The following is a 14327-nucleotide window of genomic DNA, read 5'->3' on the forward strand; positions in this document are numbered from 1 at the left end:
TGCCTGTAATCCCAGCACTCTGCGAGGCCGAAGAGGGCGGATCGTTCAAGGTCAGGAGTTCGAAACCAGCCTGAGCAAGAGCGAGACCCTGTCTCTACTAAAAATAGAAAGAAATTAATTGGCCAACTAAAAACATATAGAAAAAATGAGCCGGGCATGGTGGCGCATGCCTGTAGTCCCAGCTACTCGGGAGGTTGAGGCAGGAGCATCACTTGAGCCCAGGAGTTTGAGGTTGCTGTGAGCTAGGCCGACTCCACCGCACTCTAGCCTGGGCCACAGAGTGACACTCCATCTCGAAAAAAACCAAAAAAACAAAAAACGAAAAAAAACCCAAAAAATCTGTTTATGTGCAGGGTGTGGAGTGATTTTTCCTGACATTTGCCTTTTGAATAAAAGCTTACTTGAAGTGGGGTGCTTGACCGACTAGTGCTCACACCGGCATTCAGGCGAAAGCATGGTGAGGGCTGGGACTGACTTGATGTGTCGTCAAACAGCCTTTCAAGAAAGGACTCACTCTGTGAGAAGAGATGTTGAGACATCCAAGGGAATGAGCAACTGCTGATGAGGAAAGAAGGCTTGTGTGGCTGTCGAGTGCAGTCTTGCATCCACATTGTCCTCAGTATGGAGTACGTGCAATGCTCAAGATGAAAGGGTTGCAATAAAGACAGGATGAATTCGAAATGAGATTTTTAACCAAGCTCCATGAAAACCTTCAAGTTCAAAGACCTACAGTCTGCAGCTAGTGCTCATGGTGTATGAAATATTTGCTCTACTATTGGAGCATGATGGGTCATGAAAAGAACACAATGTCTTGAACAGCAATCCAGACCAATGTATATTCAAATAGAGAAATGAGACAGAACAGCACTTTTATGTAACGTTCAACAGCAGTTTTCAGCAGAAGCAACAACTGGCATTCGAGAGGACAATTGAAAAGCAAGCATGAAATACTGCCGGGCATAGGTAGAAGAGGGAGGCAAAATGTCTTGGAATACAGATTCAGCCCTATCTCTCCCAAATAAACAAGCAAAGAAATGAACACACAGTATTTGCTATGCAAATGAAACTTCAAGAAAAGGGATCCATCATCCTTTTCTAAATACAGTACATTCTACTTGTGAGCCACTTCTACAAAGAAATTCTACAACAGTGTAAGAGACGAGCTGAGGAGGCTTGAATTCCCCGCAAGGAGAACCAGGGGGAGGAAGCTTCCAAACAAGAGAAATATTGTTTTGTTGGTAGGAGATGGCCACAAGGGAAATAGATGGCAGTTTTTCAAGATGGGGAGACAAATTTTTTGAAAAGATAATATACAGTTGTAAGAAGGTAATTAAGAACTAATAGTAAATATTAAAAAGGTAATATTAACTTGACATATTGCAAAATGATGTTAGCTACCTAAAACCAACAAAATAAACTATAGCAGATACTTCTGTTGCAACTGTATCATTTCATTAAAACTTAGAAATTTGGCTTAAATATCCCACCAAATATTCTATTTGTTTAGCTAAACCTGATGTCAACAAGTATGTTTACTTAGGAGTGGGGGCTTTTTGCAGTCTTGTGTTTTGTTTCAATAAAGTAATTATTCCTATGCATTAAGTCACAGAAGCCATTAATTTTACAGTGAAGTACCCTCTACCATGGAATTAACATAATTGATCACTACCGACTGTGAGATCTATAAACAACCTCTGAAAGAGAGAAATGACCTATAAATCTTTCAGACAGGTTTTGGGATCTGGCATTACATTTCCATATTATCAGGTAGGCAGCCTAAATATAATATCAAAATGTTAAGAAATAACATGTAAATGGTCTTATGGAAGCTTTTATGCTCCTAGTCTTCCATATGCCCGTTAAGCAAAATTCCTACAAAATACTCTTCCATCTGTACCCTGAATCATCTCTGATGATAGGAAGGACATAGAAAGAAGTCAGACTGGATTTATGTCAAGGTATTAAAAAGCAGAAATACGAATTCTACCCTAAAACATTATTAATGTAGATCATCCCACATCAAGAGCTGCAGAAAAAAAACAGAGCTCTTATCCCCAAAAAAGACTTTCTCAGGAAAACAAACACAAAAGATAGAAAAACCCAGTGGCTCAGAGTGCATGGAATGAATTCCATGTTCATTTTCATGTGTGTCTTTCATGAATGTCCTGCTGGCTGGAGCCCAGGTAATCTACTTTGGGATAAATGCCTTTAGCATGCGAAAATGGTCACAGCGTAGATAAATGTCCACCCCGCCTGTCCCCGTTCGGTTCTGAGCTCTTCAGTGTAAAACTCACCATGGCTAGCTACAGAAGTCGGCAACAATCAGTGACTCTACCCTATGTTTTGATTCCTTTACTAATCCTCTGTTTTGTCTCCTCCCTGCTAAAGATTTTAATGAATAATGTCGAGTTTGGTCATCAGTTGTCATTAAATTCCCAAGTGATTCACTTTACCTAGAGCTGACGAAAGAAAATAAGCAAAATTTCCACTGTCGATCGCATCTGATCTGGATGACCATGTTCAAAGACCAACAGAAGATCAAGCCACAGAGAAGGAGAAGAGAAAGTAGACTATGTATCTTTTTTCTTGGATCCCTCCTCACTTCTCTGGCTGTTTTTCACTTTTCCTTTGCATTTAATACACGTCCCTCTACCTTCTCCATGAATAGTGACCCTCTTCGTCTGGGAGCCTCTTTATGAGGAATCTCATTCGTTCCTGTGAGCTTGGCCACTACCCTGGTGTGATGGCTCCTAATCTGACACCGTCATCTCTCATTCCTCTCACCATCCAGATGTACCATGTTAACTTCAAACACAGCGTATCGCCAAATAAGAATCATCACGTTTATCCCCAAACCTGCATTTTTGCTTGCCCTTTGAAATCTTGTTTGGAAGTTACTCTAGTCCAAGCATCCTCAAACTACAGCCTGCGGGCCACATGCGGCCCACTGAGGACATTTATCCAGCCTGCTGGGTGTTTTTACTGCCGCTGCCTGTCCTGCTTAGCAACCGACTCGTCCCGGGCCCACGGCGCGCATGTGTGGAGTGTGCGCCGCACTCTCCAACGACTCTCCAATGGTCTGAGGGACAGTGAACTGGCCCCCTGTTTAAAAAGTTTGAGGACCCCTGCCTAGTCCCACTGTAGAAATCTTTAACTTCCTCCTTGGATCCCCAGAACTAATCGGTTACCTAGCCCTATCAGTATTATCATACTTCTGCAATCTCTCTCCAGTTTATAGCTCTCACCAAACTGACCTCCACTGCCCTAGTTCAGGTTATCACTCTCTCTCACCAAGATTCCTACAACTGCCTCCTCGTGGTGCCCTGCCTTGGAAATCTTCCATTGGCAATTCCACTCCCACATTGACCCCATATATACTTGTCACATTAGTGCTTACTGATGCCTACTCTGTTCCAGAGGTCTAGAAGTAAATGAAACAAAGTCCCTGCCCTAATGGCTTTTATTTGCTGTCATTAGAGATGAAATTTGATAATTCTTCTGTTTAAAAATCTTTGATAACAATCCATCATCAGAGAATAAGGTCCCCAGTTGCAGTGGCACACAAAGCCCTAAACAAATCTAGTTTCAAATGTATTTCCAGGCCTATTATCAGTGCCAACCTCCCCTTCTCACCCTGATTTCTAGACAGACTTATTGCGGCTGCCACTGCCTGAACCTCTTCACTTCCTTGTAAAATTCCTATTGGACCTTAAGACATAGCTTGACATTTTCACGTTCTGTGAAGTTTTCCTGTTTGTTCAGGCCTCTGTCACCACCCGTATTCACAGAATATTGCAATTCTTTCCTTGCTTATCTGCTTTCCTACCAGGCTGTCAGTTCCTTAATTGCAAGAAAAATGTAGTCGTCTCTGTGCCCTGAGCACCCAGCAAAAATTCTGACACAATAAGAACTCAGTAAGGATCTGTGTAATCAAGGAAAAAGAGATGAAGAAAGAAAAGAGCCAAGGGAAGTCTTCGGGGATGAAAGTATTGGTCATAAAATAGTTAACGATCTTTATTCTACACTCAGTAAATGCTAAGGATTAGGTGTCATTGTTAACTGACAGCTAAGAGGAAAGACACAGATTGTCCTCAAGAGACCTTTCATCAGCCTAGTGATTCATTTGCTTAGGTTGGCTTCTCATAACAGGGGACCTTGCTTTTCTGTAGCCTGGACAGTGTGATGGGAAAGAAACTATATATATATATATAATTCACTAGAAAATGAAAATTGTCACCCCCCCTTTCAGCTCATGGATTTAGAAATAGAAGAAGGAGGAGGAAGAGGAGGGGGAGGAGAAGGAGGGAGAAAAGCGGAGGAGAAAAAGAGGCAATAAAAAAGAATAAAATGGCAATAAAAGTCTTGGAGGGTCAGTAAAAGATTCTGCCGGGACTCAGAGGATTTATGTAGAGATAAGGTATTTTGGGGGGGATTAAGAAATACTGTGCTGTGGCTGCTCTTGCTACTATCAGCTATAAATGATGGAAACTCCAGGAAGCATGGCATTATTTATAGAAGAGGCCATTTCAACTGCTGTGTAAGCTTCAAGAGAATTAACATTCACTACTTCAGCAAATGAGATAATTGGTGTTTTCCCTTGGCATTCTACCCCTTTTGCTCTGTAAATACCAGTAGACAAGCAACTAAATAGTCACAGAAAAATGATGTGCGGTTATCAAAGTTCTCTCCCTGTTGTACATAAATGAGTCAAGCAACTCAAGTTACAGTTTCTATTTCACTTGCTAAAATTATTATATGATTGTCCTGTGAAGTTTATCATATAACAGTAAGTAAATTATGTTGTCAGATAATGGATATTGACGATAATTAAACTTTTGCTAAACACGTGCTTTACTAAAGACTACCTTGTGCCCTTAGACAATGAATTACTTCTGAGTTCAGCCATTGCTATATTAAAGATAAATCTGAACATAATGTCCTAAAGGTATTTTAAAATAGCATGAGATGATTCAAAATTCTCTATAGTACTAGAATAGTGATGTTGTGGGTTTGATTAATATTTATCTTTAATTTATCAGACAGATGCAACAATAAAATTGATGACTCTTCAATTCAAATGTCACCATGTAGGATCATTATTCCAGGCAGCTCATAACTAACCCAAAATTCTGCTATTGTGGTCATAAAAGATTATCAATACAATATCAACCAACATAATCTATCACCTCTAACTCTAGCTTTAAACAACTAAATTAAAAGCTCAGATATTAAGAGAAATGATCACTCTACTGGCCATAACAATGGACCATTTTAGTCTTCCATATGGTTTCACACATGAGACATTGGCAAACATATGGAACCCCGAGAAGAACTATTGTTTCCCTAACTTATTCAAGATAACTCAAAAATATAAATAGGTATTAAAAATTCATAGTGTTGTTAATTATTTTAAAATCTAAGCCATATAGTATATGATCGAATAATGCTTTTGTTATATTTCAAATTCTTAAATTTCAGAGACATTGAGTCACTTTTCAAAGACATGATCTGGAAGATTCTAAAAATACATTATTGCATTCTCTGAGAAAATTAGTAAAACTCCTAAACTGGGGAAGAGCCAATAGGTATTTACAGGTTTCAATATAAAATACACTATGAATTAGAATTTATACAATCGGTCCTTACTTGAAAAGCACAATTAAAACAGAGCACAAACACATATTTAAAAACCTATAAGTAGATACCAAGTTTCCCACAGCAAATATAAGCCTAAATCTGGCTATGTGGATTACAAAACTGAAAGGCTAGGGGAGTTATACAGCACTCATCTTAAAACAGTATAATCAAGGACACATATACAAACAATAAACTTTACAAAAAGGAATCATAATGCATTTAATATGTACCAAAAAGAAACCAAATCCTAAAATGGCTTCCTAAAAATGTGTTAGTTAATAATGAATAAATCTGAACACTGAGTAAGACTATTTGCCTTAAATTGGAAAAGTACTCGTAAAAGCCCCCCATTTCCCCCTATGTGCTTCTACATGGTGACTTCAGATCACTCTTGGAATTACTTTGCATTTCCTGACAGACATAAAACATCTTCATAATTTAAAAAATTCCAAACCCATTTTTTACCACATACAACCATGGAGAATGTAGCAAATTCTAGAGATGATATTTATACACATCATTTATGTGTGGATGCAGCAGATGGTCAATTTCAATAATAAGAGTTAAAATAACAATATTAGCTGGCACAAAAATTTCTCTCTACACTCAACCCCCCTGCCCCCTAGTTCCAACCCCAAGATCTCTTTATCAAAGCTGCCAAATATTTCTGGAAGCAAGGAAAAAAATATATCAATGATTTTACCTTCCATATTTTCTAGAAGAAAGTCAAACATTCCACAACTTGATAGTTTCAGATTTAATCTTCCTTTATTCTAGGTGTGTTTGCAGGAAGTGGGAAAGAGGCTGGCTGGAGGTGAGTTTACAGGCAAGCTGACCAGACTGGAGGTTTGCTGCCTTCACACTCAACCCTCCTTTTATCAGCTAAGGGCGAGAGACCACTGGCCACACATAATACTTCTGTAACTCCCCCTTAACAAATGTTTAGAAAGCTAATCTTGACAGAAACTGATTACAGGGATAAAAATCACACCCCCTTGTTCCCTTCACAACAAAGAGCTCAACAATGAGAAGATTAAAAGACAGGCTTTGAAGTGGTTTACTATCCCCTTGGTCTTTAAAGTCAAAGTAGGCAAAAAGCTTTTTTTCTTCCTTGCTAACTTTTCAGCATCTTGTTTTAAATGGACCAGAATCTTCTAAGATTAGATAGTTCCTAAAAAAGGATTTATTTGAGAAAGTTCGAGCAAAAATTATTTGAAAAATAGGTTACATAAAATGAATTAGAATTGCCAATTCACTAAGTAATGCTGAGAGCAGTTGACAGTGTTAATGTAACGGGTACCAAGTGTTGTGTTATAGTCCGTTGCAATTTAACCTACATTTTCTTACACAACCAGGATGCTTAGAACATGGGATCTGTGGGTTTGTTTTCCCAGGCAGCAAATACATGCTTGGCAATTGGAAAGCAGGACAAAAATCATTGACTTGCATCATTAGATCTGACCAAATGGACAATTCTTTGAAACCACCATCTGTTTGTGAAATGATGTAGACGTGAGGAGATGAAAGAAAATTTACTCCAGCGATTAGCTTAAATCCTGTAAAAGCAAAAACCCCAAACCAAAAAACCTTGGACAACATATTTTTCCTCTACTATATATATATATATATTTAAATGGATACACATCTTGGCAAGGTTAATAACTATATAATAAATGAAACACATACAATAGTCCCCCCCCCCCCCCGCCATCTACGGTTTTGCTTTCCACAGTTCACCATCAACCACAGTCTAAAAATAGTGAATGAAAAATTTCAGGAATAAACATTTCATCAGTTTTAAATTGCACTCTGTTCTAAGTAGGGTGATGAAATCTCACCACTGTCCTGCTCCTTCCCTGCTCCTTCCCACTGGGATGTGAATCATCCCTTTGTCCAGCATATCCACACTGTAGACAGACACTCCCTACCTGTTAGTCAGTAGCTGTCTTGGTCAGCAGATGGACTGTCAAGGTATCACAGTGATTGTGTTCACGTAACCCTTATTTTACCTAATAATGGTCCCAAAGTGCTGGCAATTTGGACATGCCAGAGAGAAGCTGCAAAGTGCTTCCTTTAAGTGAAAAGACCAACGTTCTCACTCTTAGGGAAAGAACAAAACCATGTGCTGAGGTCGCTAAGCTCTGCTGTAAGAATGAATCTTCTATCCGTGAATTTGTGAAGAGGGAAAATTTGTGCTAGTTTTACTGTTGTGCCTCAAACTGTAAAAGTTACAGCCACAGTGTATGACAAATGCTTAGTAAAGATGGAAAAGGCATTACATTTGTGGGTGGAAGGCATTAACGGGAAACTTTCTGACTGACAGCAAGGTGGTGTGCCAGAAAACATTGAGCCTAAATGAAGATTTTGGCAAGGGATCTCCTGAAATTAGTGACAGCAAGGCGTCTACTGCAAGTAAGGGCTCGTTACACAGATTCAGGAATACAGAGGGTCAATAGAAGTCTAGGGCTATGTCATGATGCCTATTCATCTCACTTCATCCCATCGCTAGGCATTGCGTCATGTCACATGGTCAGTAGAAGAAGGGTGATGCAGTACAATAATATAATTTGAGAGAGAGAGAGAAAGAGAGAGAAAGAGAGAGAAAGATAACATATTCACACAACTTTTCTTAAAGTACATTGTTATGGTTGTTCTATTTTATTACTCTTTATTATTAATCTATTACTGTGCCTAATCTGTGAATTAAACTCTGTCATAGGTATGTGTGTACAGGAAGAATAGTGTATATATAGGGTCTGGTACTAGATGTGGATTCAGGCATCCACTGGGGGTCTTGAACTATGATCACATGGAGAAGAAGGGGGGCCCACTGTACAGACCTGATACCCTAAGAGATCATTTAATTATTTCTGTTCTTTTGAAATTTTGGTTAGTAATCTTAGCACAAATGCTATTTTATGTGTGATTTTGTCTATTGCTATTATAATTACTATTTATATTTGAAAAAAACAGTTGCTTTTTATTTTGCATGATTCGCAGTTTCACAAGATGAAAAGTGTGATTTCATCTAAGGAATGACACTAAACAACTTTCAAGGGATAGAAGAGAACCAAAATAACAGTTGCATTGGAAGTCTACATTTTATTTTTACTACTGGAACTAGATGTTGATTTCCCTAATTTGATCTGCAAAGTAAAATTTTTCTAGGTCAATATCACTTGTTGCATTTATAAAATTATACAACAGCTAGATGGTGATCATAGCAAATCATCAGAATACATAAAGGTGGGCAGAGTGTTGTACAGAAAGAAACTGCATATCATTGTATTTAATGCAAAAAAATCCCAAAAAAGTAATTCTCACAATTCACATAATATAACTGATATGTTCATGAAACAAAATTTTGTTGACTAAGATGATGATGTTGAAATTTCACGCAAAAAAGGCAAATAAGATACTTATTAATTCACATAGTATGTTCCTATAAAATATATATAAATGTTCTATGTTTTAATGTTCTTTCTCAAAGTAAAGTTCCAACTTCCTTCTTCAGCAGGCTTCGTTATATTTCAACAAGCATTGCAACGTTTGATGGGGTACTTGGCTGAATTGCTCAGTGGAGATTGACTGCCATGTCAATTTTTCATTCCACATTTTCACACAGTTCCTTCAATGCTTCACAAAGGCGATATCTTATTAAATCACAAAGCTTGGCCAAAAGAGAAAAAATCAAGGTTGTGGAGAAAATGGCCGTCATGTGAGAGAAATGTTATACTGGAGAGAGGGAGAAAAGACTTTAAAATTACTGTTTTATTAACCTCTTAAGGGACATAACTGGAGGAGCTTCAAGAATAGCAAGGTGCTCTATGATAACAGATATCTTAGACTTTTACTGAAACAAATGGATTATGCAAAATCAGAAATGCCAAGTCTTGTGTATAATATTCTAAGACATGATATAAAAACCATGATTATAAGATCTCACACACATGTGTGTGTATATATATATATAGAGAGAGAGAGAGAGAAAGAAAGAGAGAGAGAGAGAGAATGAGAATTTAATGCCATTTCAAGATTGGCTGAAAATGTTACCTGAGCCTGGATTGACTTTCATCAATTAATGAATGTTAATTACTATTATTTATCAATAGGAGTCTTAACAAAGAAGTTTTCTTCTCTTTCTGAAAAGAGTAGCAATAATAATTGCTACCAATAATTGCTACCAAGTTATTATTGTAAATTTAAAAACTGGCAAACTATACCTTCTATAGTATACACAAATGTGAGCTGTACAGCTATTTTTTTTTTCTTTTTTTTTGTTTACGGAGAACTTGCTGATGTACAGCTATTTTTTAAAACAGCTGGCTACATTTTTTAAAACAATTGGATACATAGTCTTCCTGAAATCTTTATTAAAGAATATTCACTCCATCCTATTACACACTAAACTCCACTTTCAACTCAAAATGATTCAAATTGATCTTTTTAAAAGAATCATACAGTATCAAAACCACACATATACATATATCTATATGCATGCATAATTAAAAATTAAAAGGAATAAAATAAGCTTCTTTCAGCATTTGCAATCACTTGAAATAATGGATTGTTAGATACAGGGATAATTCATCTACATATTATGAAGATACAGATACTTTTTCTTTCATTATGAAAGTATTTCATGTTCCATTTTAAGTAGCTGCAAAAAAATAGGGCTACTTCTTAAACCATCTTAATAACAAAGAGTGTAAAGCCCTCAGGTGTTCATTAAGTTGAAATTTAATAATGTAATTATCAATTCTTAGAACTGCATATTCTATAATTACCTTGTTTTCACAGTCATGGACCCAAGCCTTTCTTTTAGTAGTAAACATAAATGAATTTAACTCCATATGATTGGGCAAGTTTGTTAAGTTCTCTTGAACAGTTTACAAAACACTATTAGGCCTCCATTAAACACAAAACTATTTGTACAATTTGTCCCTACTTTATTATATTTTAAATAGGCTGAAATGTGCTATTATATTCTTAAATTTTTATTTCAATGTAATGCTTCAAAATGAATAACTATACTCATTACTTATTTTTGCTTTTACTACACTACCCTGCCCTGAATAAAAAATACACAATGGGAATGGAAATTAGTGTTATTTCTAAGCAACAACCAAAATAACAGCAAAACACTACCTTAGGCTAACAGACTACAAATTACTAAAAACATATTTAAAGGGCTACCCCATTTTGTAATGCAGCCATAAGAAAACAAAAAAGACAGATGATAGCTAGATAGATACATACATAGATAGAGATAAATAGAGGTGGCATAGAGATATAACATCTATAACTGAAGATTTACATGAAAGCCAAATCTAATGATAATGTAGTGGTTGATAAAGTATGTCATTATCAAAAATGGGTTAACCTCAGTCTGTTATCTTGTTATCTATAAAAAGAAAGGTCCAATGAGCACTGGTACAGTTGGACCGACTGCAAATGCACAGCTATTTTTTTAGGTAGTGCCAGAGAAACTTCTATAAACCATGCTTATTATGAAGTGTTAAATCAAGGGCACTAATTGGGAGGCCCCGCGTGATGGTTGAAGGCCAAGTGCCACTGACGTTCTCTTGGCTCCTTAGAGGGGTGTGCCCACCAGAGGTGCTGGATAAGATATTCTACTGGGTGCTGGAAGAAAATATTGCAGCTCGATTTCATATTATTTTTACAGAAGACAGGAGACATGATATCATTAATGTTTAAAATGTGATTGGCCCTGGCACTTAAACTTAGTGCATGTGTCAGATGGTCAGCTTTCGCTTATTGAGGATGGAGACCCTTAAGGGAAAAGTAGGAGTTTCATAAGGCAAAGGAATAGAGAGGAGAGATCTTACTATTGTCCTTGTGCTTTGAGCTTGTTGAATATATAACGTGGGCAGCTGGTTAAATAAAGGAATGGATTATAGCATTCAATTTTGAGAAACGAGCCCTCACAAAACAGACAAATGGTTTAAGGATTCCTTGCAAGAAACTAAAGTCTAAAGACAATGCTGAAAATTCAAGCACAAGCCAATGCCATTAGGTAAATTACAAGATAAACAATCTAATCAGGTCTACTGTCAAAAAGTTGTTTTGAAAAATAATGCCATGTATTAAATGGATCTCTTTCGTTTAAATTATTAAGACTTTTTCCTACTATGCACAAATAAAATTATCATTTTAAAAAGATAATCTCCTCTGCTCCATGTTTCTTTGGAATGAACTTCCTCACAAATGACTGTTAGACAAGGGGAATGATATCAATGTGATGTAGCATCTGTTTTGGTTCATACATGAATTTTCCCCAGATGTTAATGTTTTGAAGTAATCATGGGCAAGCTTCCTCACAAACAAAGAGAAAACCTTGGCTAATATTTGAAAACCGTAAGAATGAAGCTGAAAATTTAGAGAAATGCCTTTTGCTTTCCCAGTAGTGGCTTATTTAGGAATTTTAAGAATTACTCAGCTTTCCAATAGGTCAAGCTTCAAGTGCAGTTGTATAAATTGCAAAGACATGTCCTCCTCACTAAAAACAATGAATTAATGAAAAAGTGTGCACCTGGGGTAAAATTTTCAATTTTGATGAAAATGGTGTCCATTAGAAGCAAATGCCCTTCCAGATCTCCGTATCAAAGGAGGATGTATGAGCCTAGGATTCAAGGCTGCGAAAGACTAAGTGGTGGTTAGACAGATGTCAGTGCCCATCGAGATTTAACTGTGCTAATATTTGTTTGGATTGTTATCACTCTTATTTGCACTCTGTTTTTAAATTGCTCTAGGTTTGGGTGATCTCATCTTAATTCTATGGGGAAACTTAAGCTTCAATATTTTTATTAAGCAATTTTGCAAGATACAGGGTTTTCCAGGAACCCATACATAGCACGACAGCACAATCGCCTAATTTAATCAACCAATCTTAAAAATTATGTTTTGCATGTTTTATAATGAAAAATACATTAATAAAAACATATATCAAATACATACATTAACATTGGACTGCATGATAAATTTTTATATCTTTCATTGAAAGGGAGCACAATCAAAAATGTTTTGAGACCACTAGTCTGGTCTGTGCTAACCTGCCTGGAGAGGAGTGAATAGAAGCAGACATCAGCCTCAGTGTGGAGAATTAAAGTGAGGGACTCTCAAAGGGTCAGGTAACAGAAACACAAGATGGACATACTGAAATAGAAATGCATGAAATGATGCCTCCCAAAATGGGATGCTTGGAAATTAAAAGCACGACAGACCTCAGTCACACAGCAGACAAAGAATGGACCTCTCATTCTGAACATTCTGAACACCCCGTGGCCACGTTTATCATATTACACTCCACTCAGTTTTTCTGGCCTCCACGATGGTATGAGCTTCTGGGGTGGGGCACCACCTCTTAACCAGCTTTGTAAATCCTCTGCACTTGGCAAAATACCCACACACAGTATCGGACCCCAAGTATTTGCTGAATGAAAATAAAGTGATTTATGACAAAAGATGTCATAAAGGAAAGGAAACACTTGGAAAGGAAACAGGGAGAAAAGCAAGAAAAGAACATTTCTCAAGGGCCATAATGTGTCAGAAGGAGAGCTATGTACTTTATTACTCTGAATTGGTCTCACAACCGTCCTATGAAATACATATTCTCATTTACAGAGAAAAAGCTGAAGTTAGGGAAAGTGGATTAATTCACCTAAAATTAACACAGCTAGCAAGTAGTTGTGCCAGAATTACAGAAACTATTCTAACTTGCAAGTTCATATTTTGGGATCCCTCATGCTCTCAGTAGGGAATAGGATTTCTGTTGGGGTAGCTACAATCATATACAGCCTTTTTGCACTTAACACTGGTGCCAGCCAGGGCATTCTTCAAAGTCCAGGGTACCAACACTATTGTAGCTAAGTATGACTTACTAATCAGGGGAGAAAAATAGGCCATTAATAATTTACTTCTTTCTTTATAATTTAATTTCAATGGATTCATTTTTGTTGAAGGCATATTTTAAGATTTAGAGCAATTTCTGTATTTATGTGTTGATTGATTTTGTCTCCCTAATATAAAATATAAGACTGATGAAATTAAAATGTACTTGTGTAAGATAAAAAGTTTCATAAGTTCAAGGTCACTAGACTATAATCAAAACATAACCTGTTAGATAAAAACAAACACCCATTCAGCCTGTTTGAAATATGTGAGTAAATAATTCATGAATATTTTTACAGTTCTTCCTATGGGTCTACTGGGAATTTACACTTAATATGTGGTATGCAACAGATCTTGGTTAAACATCTAGTTTAAAGAGCAAGTAAGCCTTTAAAAATATTGGCTACAGTCATTATTTTTTAATGAAAACCATTTCTTCTTATCCTTATCTTAGCATACTGATGTCATCCAATAATTAGGAGTCTTCAGGAGAGGAAAACATATGGATAATATAATGTGTCCTTTTGTTGGTGAGAGGAAGGGTCAATGTACCTTTGTCCCTCAAAGGAGAATTAATTATGAAACAAATGAAGCTTAAGCTTCAAGGCCTTCAATTGCCTGGGCCTCTTCCAAAGTCCTGGAGAGGCTATGTCAGTGCACTCAGATGATCATATATTTTAGCCACAGTCTGTTAAGTCCCCTCTTTCCCTTCCAATCTACCAACCGTCACTCTTTCCCTTCCAATTTACCAACCGTCACACTTTCCCTTGGGTCAGGTA

General features: G+C 37.0%; 1 protein-coding gene across 4 annotated transcripts in view; it reads right to left on the bottom strand.

The window, feature by feature from the left end:
- ARHGAP24 (Rho GTPase activating protein 24) overlaps positions 1-14327 on the bottom strand; it is a 342652-nt gene that overhangs the window by 71994 nt on the left and 256331 nt on the right. The gene's annotated exons all lie outside the window — the stretch shown is intronic.

The sequence above is a fragment of the Microcebus murinus genome, chromosome 29 (genome assembly GCF_040939455.1).
Source record: "Microcebus murinus isolate Inina chromosome 29, M.murinus_Inina_mat1.0, whole genome shotgun sequence".
NCBI classification, from domain to species: domain Eukaryota; kingdom Metazoa; phylum Chordata; class Mammalia; order Primates; family Cheirogaleidae; genus Microcebus; species Microcebus murinus.